This window comes from Hyaena hyaena, unplaced genomic scaffold, assembly GCF_003009895.1.
Source record: "Hyaena hyaena isolate Hyena2069 unplaced genomic scaffold, ASM300989v1 scaffold_206, whole genome shotgun sequence".
Lineage (NCBI taxonomy): Eukaryota > Metazoa > Chordata > Mammalia > Carnivora > Hyaenidae > Hyaena > Hyaena hyaena.
The window spans coordinates 2,588,736-2,607,064 of NW_024080840.1; positions in this window are offsets into that span (position 1 = coordinate 2,588,736).

Consider the following 18,329-nt stretch of genomic DNA (forward strand, 5'->3'; position numbering starts at 1 on the left):
TATTAAACTGCTTGCTGTATTAAGCTACTAAGTTTTGGGGTAATTTCAACAGATAACCAAAACATCTACTACAAAGCTGTTGAAAAGATTAATAATAAGCATTTATTTAATAGTAGCTTTTAATGCTCTTGTAATAATAATGATGATAATATTAATAAAAAGGGAACATACTCTAGCCTTGCCTAATACGAAAAACTGACCCATTTTAAATAATTTAAGGAACTAAAATCCTTCCTAACCTGCAGGTTTTGTCTTTAACAGATGATATGAGTACTCACCTGGAATAATTGGAGAGTCACACCCATCAGGATAAAACAAGCATTTAGTGGGTACCTCCAATATGCCAGGCACTCATGCACACATTTTCTCATTTAATTCTTACAGCAACCTCATGAGGTGATACCGTGGGTCCATGTCTTACAATGGACATAGAAAGGTTGAGAAACTTGCACAGAGTTTCGCAGCTAAGAAGTGGGTGGAACCAAAATCTGGACACATGGCTGGCTGCCTGCAAGGTGGAGAAGATGCCTGAATTGAACTGGTTCCTGAAGGATGTGTGAGAGTAGAATGACAGCAGGAGGGAGGCGTGGAGTCTTTATTGGGATGTCTGCATTGAGGATGGTGAGAAGATGGGTTGCAGTCTTCTTTGAAGAGAGAGAGACATGAACTTCAATCAACAGAATCTTATTCTCAGGGACGAATGGGAGGTCCAGGTCCCTACTTCTCACCAGCAAATTGGCCCTGATGAAGAATGGCGTGGTAATGGGCCTGGAGAGACCAGCTGGGTACTAGAAGTCAGGGTGAGAATGATTGAAAGCTCAAACGTTGCTTCAACTCACGGTTTCTGCTGAGTCTGACTTTCATCTCCTCTCTTGGCTTTCGGCAAAGCAAGTGCTGGCAGAGAACAAAGTCTGCTTCCTTTAGTGCCTGAGGGACACAGCCAATATCAAAGTTGATGAAGAAACAGATTGCATTTGTCGGGATATCTTCTGAACTTCTTGCTAAATCATTGTAGCCCATGACCTAAAATAACTCCCAGGATGAAACTTCTGGCCCATGCTTGCCTTCAGTCCTCTGTGAACAGCAGGACTCCCTGTAGCCTCTTGTAGCTCTGAATTGGGCATATGGAGTGGAAGGTTCATGGCTGACAGGAGCGGAACTTCAGACTCAGTTCTATGCCCCTGCTTACCTCCTGGGGTACAGAACCTCATGCTGTATTTGACTCCTCAAAGTACCTCATCCTTGATGCTCTGACCTCCCATCTTCCCCAAGTACCCTGACCTTACTGATAGCCTCTCCTTGATCTCTGCGCACTTTCTTCTCTACCTCATCATCGCAAGTGTGCAAAACTAGGAAGTATGGACGCTGGCTCTTCCCCATTCTCTGGCTTTGGAGCAGTAACTGAGTACAGCAACTAAAATGAAAGCACGAACCATCCTGACCAATGGTGTTAATATAAATGAAGAATAGAAAAGGAAAAATAGTCCAGCTGGATTAAATAATAAATACAGAGTTAAACAACTTTCTTACCTTTCTTTTCTCTGGAGGCTGTCATCTAGGATATCATAAGGACGATTTTGAACATCATGGCCTCTGAATTCCTGTTCATCCTGTATTTGTTGGGGGAAATAAATCCACAACGACAAAACATTGTTTTAAATATACATATTAAATATCACAAAATAGAAATTAGATCTGGAGATAAAAGCTATTTAAGAGGATGATCGTTCCATTTAGCTCTTGAAAGCAAATAACTAGTTACTTTATTTGTGGCACAGTGAAGGGAGTGAAGACTTTTGTAGAATATCTGGGAGCTGCTTTCTCTCCTGAAATGTTGCTGACATTTCCATTCTGGGTTTTGGTGTCTCGCCAAGGGCCTATTTCCATGTAGAGGGGAAGTTTTACGCTTACACTTAAGATCCTTTCCTTGATTTTGTGAGATGACCAAGTTTTCATTCTCAACAGCAAAAGTCAAACTGTTTGTTCACTACTTCCATTTTTGTGTTCCACGCCCCTCCCACCCAGCGCATCATTTCACTGTATCCAAAGTTAGATGATGCAACAGATATTGGTACCTACATTCACCTCCTGCACAGTTTGGGTGTTTTAGTGAGACTTTTGTGACCGTGTTTTTTTCTCTTTGCTTTTCTGCCTGAATAGCTTCCTGGTAGAAAGGAGACATGCCATGATATTGTACAATCTTGTGTCTCTTTCTTAACGTTTATGGAATGAATGTGCCCCTTTTTGTAGTTGCTGCTAATGAGGCTTTTGTTGTGGTCATGGTTGTTGTAGTTAGGTGTTTGGGTGGAAAGAGTCTGCGGTCTCTATACATACAAAAATGTCCATATAAATTTGAAGTTTGTCTCTAAATCACCAATCCTCAATCTTACCTGATAATCACGTGAATTTCGTGATTTGTTACATGTTTATTTAATAGATGCTGCTTCTGTGAGCTTTGCATGTATTGGTAGCTTCAGTCTTCACAGCAGCCCCATAAGACAACTTACTGTTACCAACACCCCAATTTTCAGATAAGACAGTGAGGAACAATAGGGCTAAATAACTTCCCCAAGATCAGACAACTGAGGCAAAGAGGGATGAAGGTTCGAAGGTAGCCGTTCAGGAATCACTGCCTGCAACCTCAGGCACTGTATTGTTTTCCTTCAAGAACCCAGAAGGAGGAATGAGCCGTGTTCCATCAAATACTGCCATCACCAAGTGCGCATCTTTCTGTCAGTCCCTGGCTTTATCCAAATATGGCTCCTATAGTACCCATTATTCACTTTAAGTGCTTAGAAGCTACATCAGGGCTAGATTTACACATGCAGTGTAAGCATCATTCCAGAGACTTTCAATATCTTGTGTCATGGTACAGTGAGCCATGCTTCTGGGTCTTACAGGGCTGTGTCCTTTGTTCTTTAAAAATTGTAATACACTACTGTCACCTACCGTATTAAAATAGCCATTATTTATTTGGATTTGGGATGCTTTCTCTCTCCCATTGCTTTGGAGAATAAGCATCTCATTGTTAGTTCATTGCTTTTCACATTCCATTTTCCCAGGTGCAACACAGATTCCTCATTCTGCTGAATTCCTTCATATGGACCAGGGATGAGTTATTCTTCAATGAGTAAATGAAAGAAGGATACAACTGACAGCCAAGAGCAGAGAAAACTTGTGTCTCTTTGCCCTGATAGCCTTCTTAGGACATCATTTCAGAACTTTGGCTAGGGAAGTGGAAAAAAATAAGTGAAAACATGAGTGAGAGTTTGAGTCATCCTTCTACATAAATAATTGTTCCCACTCTTCCAGCCAGTGTGTCAGCATAAAGTCTCCCTTGACCCAGGAACCAAGAATTATATTAGTGATCAGTAAGTGCATCACATTCAGAAGAAAAAAATGATATAATGTGCAGGAGAGAACAGAAGTCCTCTGAGAATCTAGGAGGCGTCAGGGGACTGATTTCCTGTGTCCGACACCTCATTCCATGGCTGATTCACATTCTCTACTGGTGTCAGTGCTAGAGAGACAGGCTTTTGAGTCCAAGTTTCTCAAAGCATTGCATTGGGAGAAGCCGAGATAATTGTCCTATAGTGTGAGGCTCTTCTAGATTCTGGAATGGTTTATTATTATTTGGTGAAGAATGAAATTAGAGAAAAGTTTGGATTGCTTTTCCATTTCTAGTACAGGGAAAGAAAGGAAAGCTGAACCAAGAATCCTTAACGGCTCTAGACATTGGAAGATGGCTGATTTTGAATGGAAGTGCAAAATGTCCGGGTGGCTAGGTTGTGACAAACAATGATTTCTACTGCCTGTGTTTGGATAGGCACCTCTTGCTTGACAAAAATGTGTAGAGGAATTTATATGTGATATTTTTTAGTTTCTGGAGACAAGAGAGTGCAGTTTTAAGCCTCCTTGGACTGGTGCTCAGCTGTGGTTACACAGTGAGAATCGCCACATTGGGATCCTGGATTACTTAATTTCTCTGAGTTTCTTTGTCATTAGAATGGATGTATTCATATTAACGGATAGGGTCGTCAGAAGGATTAAATAAGCTAATAGAGTAACTGGACCAGTAAGTTTCTGGCGTGTAACAAGCACTTAGGTATTGTTAGTGACAGTCATCATCATCATCATCATCATCATCATCATCTTGTGACTGTCCCACACGTGGAAGCCCCCCACTCAGAGATGTCATTTACACAGAACATAGGCAGTTTGGAAGCAGCCATCATTGTCCATCATGGTTTTGTGTCATTTTATTCTTTTCCACTCACCTGGGTCCAGCACTATTGTCATCCCAGCTGTGAGTTTTTGCCAAATTCTTCAATCTCTCAGAGCCTCAGTTTGCTCATCTGTAAAATTTACCCTGCGCCTGTTCCATCTTAACAAATTGAAAACAGGCTCATGTCGTATGTTGCCCTCAAGTCTAACCTAGTTTTGTTTTTAAAGAAAGTAATGGATTGACAATCTGCACTGTGAAAGAATACCCTCAGGGCATAAATACTCTATTGCCCAAGAACCACACCTCAGCTTGCAGGAGGGAGAGGGGTCACAAAGACAGCCCCGAACAAAAGAATTTTCAGTGAATTTCATGGAACAAATGAGGTATGCAGTGCACACCTGCCTCTTAGGATTAATTCTCAGGTTACAGTGAAGCTCGGAAAATTGCTATTTCTTGACCTAAAAGGAGGTTAAAACACTTTCAGTGGAAATCGATTCACTTTAAGGTAGTTAGCACTGTTCATATTTTATAAAAGTATCTATGACAGGCCTGGCTTCAACGGGCACTCTACGGAGCAGTTGTAGGAAGCTCATCACGTAGAGAGGGATTGGAATGAGTGTTTAACAAGATGGGCCATTTCCTTTGTTTCGCTTCCCAGATAAAAGGGGAACACGCCCCAGACTCCTAGACAGCCAGGGATATTGGGAGTCACATCCATGTCTCCTACGTAAGATGTGGCAAAGCGATGGTTGGGAAAATGAAATTAATTCTTCCTGCTGCTTTTATTTTTCCTTTGCTAGGGGGATTTACATTACACATGGTCAAGTAGCATTATGTACAATGAGGGAAATGAGGTGTGAGGGGATCATTAAGTAAAAAAAAAAAAAAAAAAAAGGTAAATCATAAAAGATCATTCGGAAAAAAATGCCATTAGCAAGAGTTTGAGAAGGATGAAGATCCTTTTTTACAGGGTTTTAGGAAATGCTTTCCCGGGTGATTGTGCCATTTATACAGTTGTTCGTCTCTTCCTTGAAAAGGGAGTGATACACTTGGAAGGAAATTAAATAAGAAAGAACGCAGGCTGTCAATTTGGGCCTGAGACTGGTTGCAGGAAATTGCTTCCTGGGGAGACAAAGTATAATCATGGTCATGACCAGCAAATTAGAAGACAAAACTCAAATTAGGAGAGTGATCTTCGTGACTAAGATGTATGTGACCAGTGGGGTTTAGTTAGATAAGCAAAACCACAGGGTAGGGAGGATATAGCGAGTGGGGACCTTCATGCAATTCTGTGAGAGAGAAAACGGTACAGCTGTTTTGCAGAGGAGTTTGGCAGATGAATCTGAATATGTGTGCATCCAAAGGGTGAGTACTGCACAGTCAGGTGTGTGGTTCGAAAAGGTCTTGTCCAGGTACACAAAGTAACACGTATGAGAATGTTAATCGTCTTTGGAGTAGCAAAGAGACGGAACCAAGCTAGAAACAAACAGAAGAATAAATGGAGAAAGAAATATTCTTCTGAGAGCATTCTACACAGGGTCTCCCCCTCCCTAGATAGACTAGTTGTAGATATATTAACGTGAATAGATCGCACTGTTAACAATGAACTGAATGGCTATATAGCTCAGTGCTGCTTATGCAAGTAAATAAAACATGCACACACATAATGCATATACACAAGGAATAAATTTTGTGGGAGGTGGATTCGAAGCACAAACATGCAAAAAGGCTGACTTTGAGGGAGGAAATTATGAAATAAAGCAGAAAAGGTGGACAGATTGGAACCAGAGTGTAATACATTAATGGCATAATGTTACAAATGAAGAGATAATTCTAGTTCTGTATGTCAGAAGTCAAAAGTTGCATCTGTATCTACATATAAAGGATATATAACTGTGTATAGATATATGATAGAATATCTGCATATGTATATAAGATATCCTCTGTCTTTAGATCTATGTATAGATATGATACACATCTCTGTCTATATATAAAATCTGAACAGTATTGAGTTATAGTGTGGTAGGTTTGAATCCCCAAGGGAAAATCAGAAAAATTGGGATGGTTATTCCCAGATGAAGGGAAAAGGTTGTAAGGAATGCCAGAAAAACAGATGTCTACTTCTCAAACCCTGGAACCTTGAAGAAATAAAGCGATGATACAATGGAGTGATTTTGGAGAAACCACATTTTTTGGAGAACAGTTTTTCTCAAAGGATTTATAAAAAGTGAAAATATTTATTGATTTTTTTTAAAGTGGTCAGGCTGATGATGATGGTTCTACCATTGAGTCTCCTGAGCATTTAATGAGACTTCTCCTGCTTGGAGAAGACAGGACTCCAGTTCTGTTAACCAAAGAAGTTGGGTTACTTTTTGTTGTTTCAGAAAACACAATTAATACAATTAATAGAAGGGATTAAATAACAGTATGACAAAAATTTTCTAACTCTCTGCCTCTTCTAATACAGTAGATTGAAGGTGGGGGACTATTCTCTCTCTGTTGCTTTAACATTCTCCAGGGATGTTTCTGGGGGTCCTAACCTGAGAGAGGGCAGACAGACAGAATGGTCCCCTAAATCTGCCATCATTAGTAGTTGTGACTTATACAAGTTAGACTGTGCTCATTTTAGAAGTTGCTGAACAATTATGTGCCTTTCTTGGAAGTACTGAAGTTTTTACATTGAGTGGTAATTATTTTAATTGATAAAGTCCCAACAGTCTTAACCACTGAGCTAAACAGGCACCCCTTTAAAGTCCCAGCAGTCTTATTCTTTGACAGATCTTGGTGTGTGACTTTTTCTCCCTGTCCCCTGTGGTTTTTGGCACATCACCTTTATAGTTGTTACCCAAAAGACTCAGACAATTCAAGAAAAGCTGTATCAACAGAAAACCTGTCCCCTATGATCGCCCACACTAGAAATATGGATGACACCCTCTTCTAACCTTGAATGTTTAATTAAAAAATATTTTTCTGTTACCAATTCAGAATTGAGATTTTGCTAACTGCTTTAGGAAAACACCAAAACTGTAATACAGGTATTATTTTTAAAAGGAGTTGTAGAGCTGTGTCACTGATCTCCGAAGGACAGGGATGTGGGAAAGAACTCTTGATGTTTCTGGAGAATAAGACATATGATCTGACATCCTGGGGAAGCATCTGAAAGCTTGTAGGTGTTCTGAGAGACAATGCCCAAATGATGAAGGAATAGGAGTTGACGTTAGAGAGAGAGAGCAAGCGAGCAGATTTGAGAGTGCTAATTTTAGAGGACCGATAGTTCTCAACCGTGGGATGAAAATTCTGGCATTATAATTGCTAACTCAAATGTGAGTCACCTCTTTCTAAATATCTGCACATCACATATCTTTGAATGCATATATCTTTAAAAAGTGCACATCCTTTACATCATTCCCCTTTCTTTGGCTGAGACAAAGGTAATAACGTTATCTAGATGTTCCTTTTCTTATTTTAAGTAAGTTATTTATTTGGAAAGAAAACATGCATGTGTGAGTGGAGGAGGGACAGAAAGAGAGGGAGAGAGAGAACCCCAAGCAGCCTGCACACCACCAGTGCAGAGCCAAACACAGGGGCTTGATCCCACGAACTGCAAGATTGTGACCTGAGCCAAAACCAAGTGTTAGACACACAACTGAGTGAGCCACCCAGGCGCCCCAGCATTATCTGGACGTTTCTTAATTGCCTTAGCTCTAGCTCTGTCACCAGCCTTTGTCCTTGTTCTGGCACGCTGAAGACTACACAGCGTGACTACCTTCTTGTTTTGCCTAGGAGGTAGCCTCAGACACCAAAGGTCATGGTGGTCAGGAGCCAAGATGCCACCATTGGAGGCACATGTTCCTGAGTGTGACTTCCTGCAGAAGGATGATCAGATCTGCATGCAGGTGTGTGCTGGGGTTGAGTGACCTGCTTATCAAGAAATATGTTACCTTGATAACACAAAACTGGCTGAATATAAGCATTAAATACTTAGGATTTATATATAGGAAATTTAGAAATATATTTACACACATATGGGATTTATATGTATGAAACTGGTCTAGCGAATGAGCTCCTGTTGTATAGGATAATTTAATAAAGATTAACAACGAGGTGAATACACTTGTTCCCCATTCCTGATGCCCCCTTTTGTGGGAAGTGAGCTCCATCTGTCTTAACACTGTTGCCTTTCCTCTACCTTTTACTCACTCTGCCCTTAAGGAGGTATAATCATTTCCCAACTGGCAGATTTGGGGAGAAAGAGGCAAACATGCCTGTCCCAGCTCCCCTTTTGTCCTCTTACGATTCCATTTGGTCACAAGGGTTGTAAGTCCTCATCTCCTCTCACTGACAGTCTGCGTCTCTAGGTCCAGAATACTGCCGACGGAGTGGGAGAGTCTATTTAATTCTGCAGTTGAGCATTTAGAAGCCTGTATGATCTGTTCCTAAGCTGTATCTTCCCAAAGCCCTTAGCAGAAATGATAGCTGTAACTTGACCTTCCGTTTACCTTCACGGTTTGTCTTCTCATTTTGTTCAGAACTTAGCATGGGGGTGACAGGTACCACCACGGAGGCGGGGTAAGAGGCCTCATGTTTCAACGTACAGGATTATAGTGACTCTGAGAGCTCACGCAAGGTTGCATGCTAGAACTAGCTGCTCCTGAGGACCTTGCCCCCTGAGTCCAGGGACTCAGAGGACAGAAAGCTCTTTATCCCAAGCAAAGTGGCTGCAACTCTCTTTGGACCCTAGGTTCTCTGTGTGCTGGGTTTACCAGCAGTTTCTCTGAACATCCAACACAAACCAAGACTGTCTCATACCTAAATACTCTGGTACGCCCCCACTGACCTGTGTGTGATCTTGTGCCTCTTATAAGAAGGGAGAGGAACAGGGGGTGGAGTCCCACCCCTCCCCCCTCAATAGGACACAGATGCACCTCACATGATTGTTGTATATTAACTTTATTACATTCTCAAACTGAGTTTTATAATAGATGTGCCGTGTTCAATTTTCACCGATCATGCACAAGGTTTCTAGGTCTACATTTTCACTTTGTAATATCAGCCTTAAAAGTTTTAGCTGTTCTAGTAGTTATATGTTATGGTGATTTCAGTGTAGTAACTGTATCGTGTAATCTCACAACGATTTTAATTTGTGTTTACTTAGTGATGAAAGAATGTTCACAGCTTTTTATGTACATATATCTTCCTTGATGAAGTAAGACTTTTTTAATGTTTTTACTTTTAATTTTTCCAGCTTTTAGAAAATTTCAGAGCTTGTATTATTATCAATCATGAAGTTTTAAAAAATACACATTCTGGATACAAGTCCTGTGTAAGGTACATATATCGTATAAATATTAACTCCCAGTCAGTGGCTTGACTTTTGTTTCCTAACTGAATCATTCAAAGAAAATAAAGTTACAGTTTTGATGAAGATTTGATAAAGGCCAGTTTATCAATCTTTTTATGGTTTGTGCTTCTTATATCTTATCTGAGAAACTATTGTGTTACCCAAACCTTCAAATATTTTTGCCATCTTCTAAAGGTTTTATAACTTTGGCTTTTATATCTAGGTGTGTCATGTATTTTAAGTTATTTTTGTATGCTGTGTAAGCTAAGTGTCTTTGTTTTTACATGGGTGACTAACTGCTCCAGCATCATTTGTTGGAAAAAGTGCTGTTTTATAATTGGTTACTTTGGTACCTTTGTTGGATATTGGATATTGATGTTGGATCTATTCCTGGACATTATTTTGTTCCCTTGCTATGCATTTATGTTTTTCTTTCCACCGAAACCACACTCTCTTGACCACTATGACATTATAGTAAGTCTTAAAATCAGACGGTGTGAGTAATACAATTTTATTCTTCTTTTTAAAATTATTTTGGTTATTCTACATTCTTTGCATTTCTACCTACATTTTATTTATTTATTTTTATTTTATTTTATTTTTAAATTTCTGAGAGAGAGAGAGAGAGTGAGTGAGAGAGAGAGTGAGAGAGAGCATGAGTAGGGGAGGGTCAGAGAGAGAGGTAGACACAGAATCTGAAGCAGGCTCCAGGCTATGAGCTAGCTGTCAGCACAGAGCCCGATGCGGGACTTGAACCCACAAACCATGAGATCATGACCTGATCCGGAGTTGGACGCTTACCTGACTGAGCCACCCAGGCACCCCTCTACTTACATTTTAGAATTGCAGTGGCAGTTTCTACAACAGGATCATATGAGACTTTGTGTGGGATTGGTTGCGCTGACTCTGTACATCAATCTGAAAAGAACTAATATTTGAATAATATTAAGACTTCTGATTCTGGGGGCACCTGGGTGGCTCAGTCAGTTAAGCCTCCAACTCCAACTTCATGATCTTTCAGTTTGTGAGTTTGAGCCCCACGTTGGGCTCTGTGCTGACAGCTCAGAGCCTAGAGTCTGCTTCAGAGTCTGTGTCTCCCTCTCTCTCTGCCCCTCTCCCACTCATACTCTGTCTCTCTTTCAAAAATAAACAAACATTAAAAATTTTTAAAAAAGACATCTGATTCAGGAACATGTATAGCTCACCGCTTATTTTTCTTTAATTTCTTTCACTAATGTTTTATAGTGCTTAGTGGATAGATTCTGCATGTATTTTTTCTAGCTGGATCCCAAAATATTCAAAATTTTTATGTTATAGTAGTGTTTGTCAATTTCAGTTTCCAATGATCTGTTGCTTGTAGGAGAAAAACAATTGATTTTCATGTATTATGAGTTTTATATCATTAGTTGTTGGATTTTGTTGTACTCCTTCAAAGAGTGTTAGATTTTGTAATAGTACATAGCTAAACTGAACCCATTAGATCTTTTTGAAAATTGTTTTTCAGGTTTGTTAGGGTATTCCCAAAATGCTCTTTAGCCTAGGGCTTTCATCCTGACTATGGATCCTCTTGTGAGGAGTCTATCAATACTTTATCTATCTATGATCAATAGAAGTCTATTTTGATACTTTAATGTATCATAAAGTCTTTCAACCCTAGCTGGTTCAAAAGTTAGCTATTTCTAGAGCTCCATAGGAACTCTGGAAATTGTTTTTTCCTGCTGGCATCAGGTAGTTATTGCTCCCTCATTCACAGATCAGTAGTTAGCTACATCTTCAGGGAAAGCTTGCTCTCCTTTGTACAGTTTTCTCCTTTCCCACACCGTGCCTCACAATTTCTAGCCACCTCTGTTTCCCTCAACTCAGCGAGACAGATTGGGCTACTTTGGCTTGCTCCTTTTTGTGCTGTGGCCAAGAACACTCTCCAGGCAATAAGGCGATGCAGTCTCTGGGCTTGCCTTATTTGTCTTCCTGTTCTCAGGGATCACCAGCTTGAGCTGTCTGTGTCCAAAGTCTGAGAAACAGCTATGGAAGGTATTGTACTTTGTTCAATTTTCTAGTTGTTTCCTGTGGGAGGGAAATTGCTGCAGCTGTTTATCTTTCATGGGAAGAAGCAGAAATCAATACTTATTTGACCTTTCAAATATTCTAGAGAGAAGATATCCTTGGCCTTTGTGCAGAAAGCTGCAATAGGAACCTCATGACAGCTTATTCTGGAGGGATTGACACTCACCTCCACAAAGTTTCAGTCTCCTCTCTCTCGGGATGTGACAAAATAACTTTTCCTTGATTTGAATAGGGCCTAAACTTATTACAAGTCCTTTGAGACTTCCTTGAAGATGACAGACAAATCTCAGGATGACAAAAATTCGCATCTGTACTCTGTAGAAGAGAGCAGGAAGCTAGCTGGATTTTAGGATTGCATTCTCTCTGCCTGCTCAAGACACAATTGTCCTGCTTACTAATAAAAGGAGACACATCTTTTTATCCTGCAATCCCTATGCAGGCGTGATACTGCACAATCAATTCCAGAGATAACTTCACAAAAGAACAGTTGCCCAGATTTCAGGGCACACTGTATCCAGGCCACTGCATATAATCATGAATTTGCAAGTATCCACGCCAAGTGACTGAACTGATGGAAAGCAATTTCTGAAATCAAGAAAATGAGGACATCCTACAAGAAGAAAACTTGGCTGATTTATTAACCTCACAAAGCTAAACATTATTTATAGTTTGAGCTCCACCCTAATCTTGTTTGTCTAGGAGTATGATGTGGAAATAAGCATATTTAATAAATGCTATCATACTTTATTAACAACACCATCAAAATCATGAATTGGCAGCCGTGTATGTGTGAAATGTGACAGGTCTAAACATGGTTTGATGGAAAACGCACCTAGATCCTGGCTTTGCGCACGGGCTCTGTCATTATCATCTGTGTGACAGTGGACGACTTTCTTTCTCTCTATACCTCAGATCCTTTATCTGCAGTATACCTTGGTTGGACTGGATCAACATTTCGCAATTGCACGGTGGATGGAGGTGGAAAGTGACTCCAGTCATTACAGCTGACAATGGGCTCCTTTAAATAGGGCACCTGGAGGTTGCCCATGGTTAGGGGACAGTTGCACTGAGGTGTTCTCATGACTTAGCTTATCGTTAGCTTAAAACCTGTATGGTCACTATGTGCATAACTTCTGAGAACTGCTTTATCTACATCCTATAAGTTTTGGCATGTTGTGCCTTTATTTTCTTTCATCTCAGAGTATTTTCTAATTATCTCATGGTTTCTTCTTGACCTCTTGGCTAGGTTAAGAGGTTTAATTTCTACATATTTGTGAACTTCCCAAGTCATTGTATTACTGATTTCTTCTTTCATTTCCCTGAAGTCACACTTTGTATAATTTAAATTCTTTTACAAATGTTAAAGCCTGTTTTATAAGCTAACATATGGCCAGTCTTTCAAGATGTTCTACGTGCACTTGAGAAAAGTAGGTATCCTGTTGTTATTGGGCCTCTATTACATATTATTCACAATATTGAATAATATATTGTGTGATAAAATTGTTACTAACCGGCACATTGAATTTTTTGAAAGAATCTCTTTCTCAAAAGCTTTTAGAGCAGTTTGGGCTTTTCAAAGACATGGGTGTAGAGATTTCCCATAAACCCCTACATCTACATGCAGTGCTTCCCCCGTTATCAACGTCACTCACCAGAATGGTATCTTCTTTTTTTTTTTTTTTTCCTATATCTTTTTTTTTTAAACTGGGATGTGCCTATATTGACACATCATAGCCACTCAACTCCATAGTTTACCTTATGGTTCACTCTTGGTGGTGTACATTCTGTGGGTTTAGACCAATGTGTAATGACATCTATCTATCATTATGGTATCCTACTGAGTACTTTCACTGTCCTAAAAATTTTCTGTACTCTGCCTATCTGCAACCCCCAAACTGACAACCACTGATCTTACTGCTTCCATAGTTTTGCCTTTTTCAGAATATTATATGGTTAGAGTAATACAGTATGTAGCCTTTTTAGATTGGCTTCTTTCACTTAGTAATATGTATTGAAGCTTCCTTCATCTATTTGCATGGATTAGTAGCTTATTTCTCTTTAGTGCTGAATAGCATTCCATTGTCTGGATGTGTCACAGTTCATTTAGTCATTCACCTACTGAAGAACATCTTTGGTTGCTTCGACGTTCTGGCAATTATGAATAAAGCTGACGTAAACATCTGTGTCAAGGTTTTTGTGTGGACATCCGTTTTCAGCTCCTTTGGGTAAATGCCAAGGAATGTGATTTCTGCATCTTATGGTAAGAGCATATTTAGTTTTGTAAGAAACTGCTGAAATGTCCTCCAAAGTGACTGCACCATTTGTGTTCCCATCAACAATTTAGAAAAGGTACTGTTGCTCTTTACCCCTGCTAGCATTTGGTATTGTCCGTGATCTGGATTTTGGCCATTCTAATTGTTGGTGTGTAGTAGTATCTCATTGTACTAAATTGCATTTGCCTGCTGGCATACAATGTGGAGCTTCTTTTTATATGCGTATTTGCCATGTGTATATCACCTTTGGTGAGATGTCAGGTAAGGTCTTTTGCACATTAAAAAAAATGGGGTTATTTTCTTATTGTTGGGATTTAAGGGTTCTTTGTATATTTTGGATAAGAGTCCTTTATGATAAAAGTATCCTTTGCAAGTATTTTCCCCAGTTTTGTCTGTCTTTTCATTCTGTTGATATTGTCTTTCACAGAGCAGAAGTTTTTATTAAATTCTGTCCTACCAATTATTTCTTTTGTGGATCATGGCTTTGATGTTTCTAAGAAGGCATCACCATAATTTCTAGGTTTTCTCATGTTATATTCTTGGGATTTTATTGTTTTCCATTTTATGTTTAGGTCTATGATCTACTTTTGAGTTAATTTTTATCAATGGTGTAAGGTCTGTGTCTGATTTTTTTTTTTGCATGTGGACACTCCAGTTGTTCCAGCACCATTTGATGAAGAGACTATCTTTGCTCCATCGTATTGCCTTTGTTCTTTTGGCAAAGATCAATTGAGTATATTCATGGCAGGAGGCAGGGGAAGATGATCTATTTCTGGGCTCTCTATTTTGTACCACTGATATATTTGTCTGTTTTGTTGCCAATACTACACTGTCTTGGTTTCAATAATCTTATATGAAGTCTTGATGTTGGGTGGTGTCAGTCCTCCAACTTTGTTCTTCTCCTTCAATGTTGTATTGGCCATTCTGGTCTTATGTTCTCCATGGAAACTTTATAATTTGTTTTTGATGTCCACAAAATAACTTCCTGGGACTTTGATTGGGATTGCTTTGAATTTGTAGATCATGTTGGGAAAAACTCAATAATATTAAGTCTTCTTATTCATGAACATGGAAATTATCACCATTTACTCAGCTCTTTGATTTAATCACCAGTTTTGTAGTTGTCCTCTTTTAGATCATTTACATATTTGCTAGATTTATACCTAATTATTTCTCTTTTTTCTTTGACAGTGTAAATGGTATTGCATTTTCAATGTCAAGTTCTACTTGTCATATATAGGAAAGCTATTGTTTTTTGTATATTACACTTGTGTCTTGTAACCTTGCTCTAATCACTTATTAGTTCTAAGCATTTTTGTTGTTATTCTTGTTGATTCTTTCAAGATTTTCTATACTGATGATCAGGTTATGTGTGAACAGAGACTATGTTACATCGTCTTTCCTAACCTATATACGTTTTATTTTCTTTTCTTGCTTTATTGCATTAGGAAGAACCTCCAGTACAATGTTGAAAGGGGTGATGAAGGGGGATTTCCTTGCTTTGTACCTTATTTTAGTGAGAATTCTTTGAGTTTCTCGTCATTAAGGATGATGTTAGCTATAGTTTTTTTTTAAAAATATTTACAATCAAGTTGAAAAAATTCCCCCATTCCAAATTTACTGAGAGCTTTTTCTATAAATGGATATTGTGTTTCTTCAGATGCTTTGTCTGCATCTATTGATAGGATCATGTGATTTTTCATTTTTAGCCTGGTGATATAATGGATTTCATTTTTTTTTAAGTTCATTTATTTATTGTGGTGGGGGGAGGGAGGGAGGGAGGGAGATAGCCAGAGAAGAAGAGAGAATCCCAAGCAGATTCCATGCAGTCAGTGCAAAGCCTGATGCAGGGCTTAATCCCATGATCTGGAAATCATGACCTGAGCTGAAATCAAGAGAGAGATGCCTAAACAATTGAGCCACCCAGGCACCCCAGATTACATTTATTTTTGAATGTTGAACCAGCCTTTCATACTTGGGATCAATTCCACTTCGCCATAGTGTACAGACTGAATTTTTAACTAAATTTATATTAGAAATGATTTAGAAAATTTGCGTTTTGAAAGATATGAATGGAGTTTAGGAGGAAAACTACTCAGGAAACACTGGACCAGTCAATGAGTCTTCACAGGAATATATATTTACGGCCAATTTTAGGTTCAGGAGAAACTCAGCCTGTTGTTACAGAAGAGAAAAGAAGATGAGCAATCAACAAAATTGTAGTCATTTTTTCTCTCTTAGGAAAAATAGGATACCAAACTATTTATTTATAAACTCTTACAATTCCTATTCTATATAGATTTTTACATTTGACATTCATGCTTATGTGAAATGATTTATCTATTATTTTAGAGTGTGATGTTGGTTTTGTCAAATGCAAGTTCTGCTATCAAGGAAAAATTACCTAATCCTGCTTCAAAGGAATATAGGATGAGGCCAAAAAGTGGACATAACATGTGGAACAGATAAACCAGGGGTCGGAAACTAGTAGTAGACTTACTTCCTCTCATAATTTCTTGGACTGTAAACAGTCAATTACACTGCTCTGTGCCTTAGTTTCCCATTTTGTTTAATTGAGAAAATGTCACCTGATAGGTCATAGAGATTAATGACTTTTAATCTGGATTTTTAAGTATTATGTGTTAGAACTATCACCATAGATTTTCAAAGTTAAAGTATTTCCTGATTATATCATTTACTTTCTTTTTCAAGCTTCTACAGAGTTTTGTCTTAGTTTTCAGTTTAGGGACATTCTGTTTACCTTGACCACACTTTTTAGTGCTGATAATATAAGCATGATACTCTTTAAAATCAGTGGAGGTTAAAGAGTCACAGCAAGAAAAGAGAAAAAAAGGAAATTTAGGCCTATATACTTCCTAGGTATATTGTGTCCTCTTACTAACTGATCCTCTTACTAAATAAATAATTAACAGTAGGATGCTGCCATCATCATCATCATCATCATCATCATCATCGTCATCAAAGAACATAAAATGTGTGCATTATCTTAGGGACGATTGTAGACTGTAAGACTGTTATCAGAATCCGGAAGGATGTTTTGCAATGACAAGTTATTTGGTAAAATATCTAATAATTTGGAAGGCAGATCAAGTAGTGAATGAGCCTGTATCCCTAGGGAAAGACTTTTGGAAACTAAATATTAATAGTGTGTATTGAGATGTTGGCTACATTTAATAAAATATCACACACAGAGATGACCATAGGAAAGAATATCCTGATTTGTAAGCATGAATGAAAGGGATTAGAGACTACTCACAAATTTGGCAGTCTGTGGGGTGTAAGGCTCTCATAGTCAACAACAGATAATAGGAGATAAAACTGGGAAATGCTTTGAGGGATAAAATTCAATTAATATTGAAACTTACAGCAATGATCAAATCAAGAGTATAGCTCTCCCACTCACTCTTAAACCTCTCTGTGGATTAAATAATGACCAGAAAATTGATATCAATTGGACAAATAACTTAGAAAACAAAACAAAACTTAAGTGTGGCTCTCTCACAGAAGTGAAAGAGTCCAAGGTGTTCACCACTCAGTCTGGAACTAAGGAGTTGAAAGAAACAAAGAAATCTAAGGAAACAAACAAACAACTATGTGAGTGGTTTTCTTGGTTCATGAGCTAACTACCTACCATCCATTGGGTGAGAAGTCTACTAAGGCTTTTGAGACTGTTGTACTGTCAAAGAAACCAAGAGTGAGGCTCTATGGTCTCTCACTATTGGAGACCTTGACTCATGAGCCCCCAACATCCTATAAGGAGAAAACAATGTAAAACCTGCTTTGTCCCCAGGAATACCAGGATCTGTCGCATATGTGGTCAAAACTTTAAAAAACTGCAAAGTGTAACTCCTTCTGTAGAGTAGAGCCATGAACCCCATAGGGTTCCTTTGAAGTTTCGGTTCAAAGCACTTATCAGTGCCTAGTATAGATTAAGTGCTACCTGAATGTTTGCAGTTGTTGTTAATACATTTCCTCCTTCCTCTTTTTCCTCTTCCATCTTCTCATTCTTATCCTTATCTTCCTCCTCCTCCAGTGCCTTTTCCTTCTCCTTTTTCAGCTTCAAGAGGACTAGAACCTGGTTGTGAAATCAAATGTGCTTGCCTGGAGCTGTATCTTGAAGTATTTGCCGCCATTCCTTCCCCTCAAGTTAGGTTCCAGGGAATGATTAAGATCTCACGTGGCCATTATCAGTTTATGGGAAGATATGTCTATGTCTCTAACCCAGTATTTCTCAGATATTACTTATACATTAGAATTACCTAGAGTCTTGGGGGAAAAAGACTGATGCTTGAGCCTCATATATTTGTGTGACCTTCTGGCCTGTGGAATTCAAGTTCTGGATATTTTTAGCTCTCTGATTCCACTTATTTTGATATTTCTCCTTGTTATAAATGAGAAGTTCCCA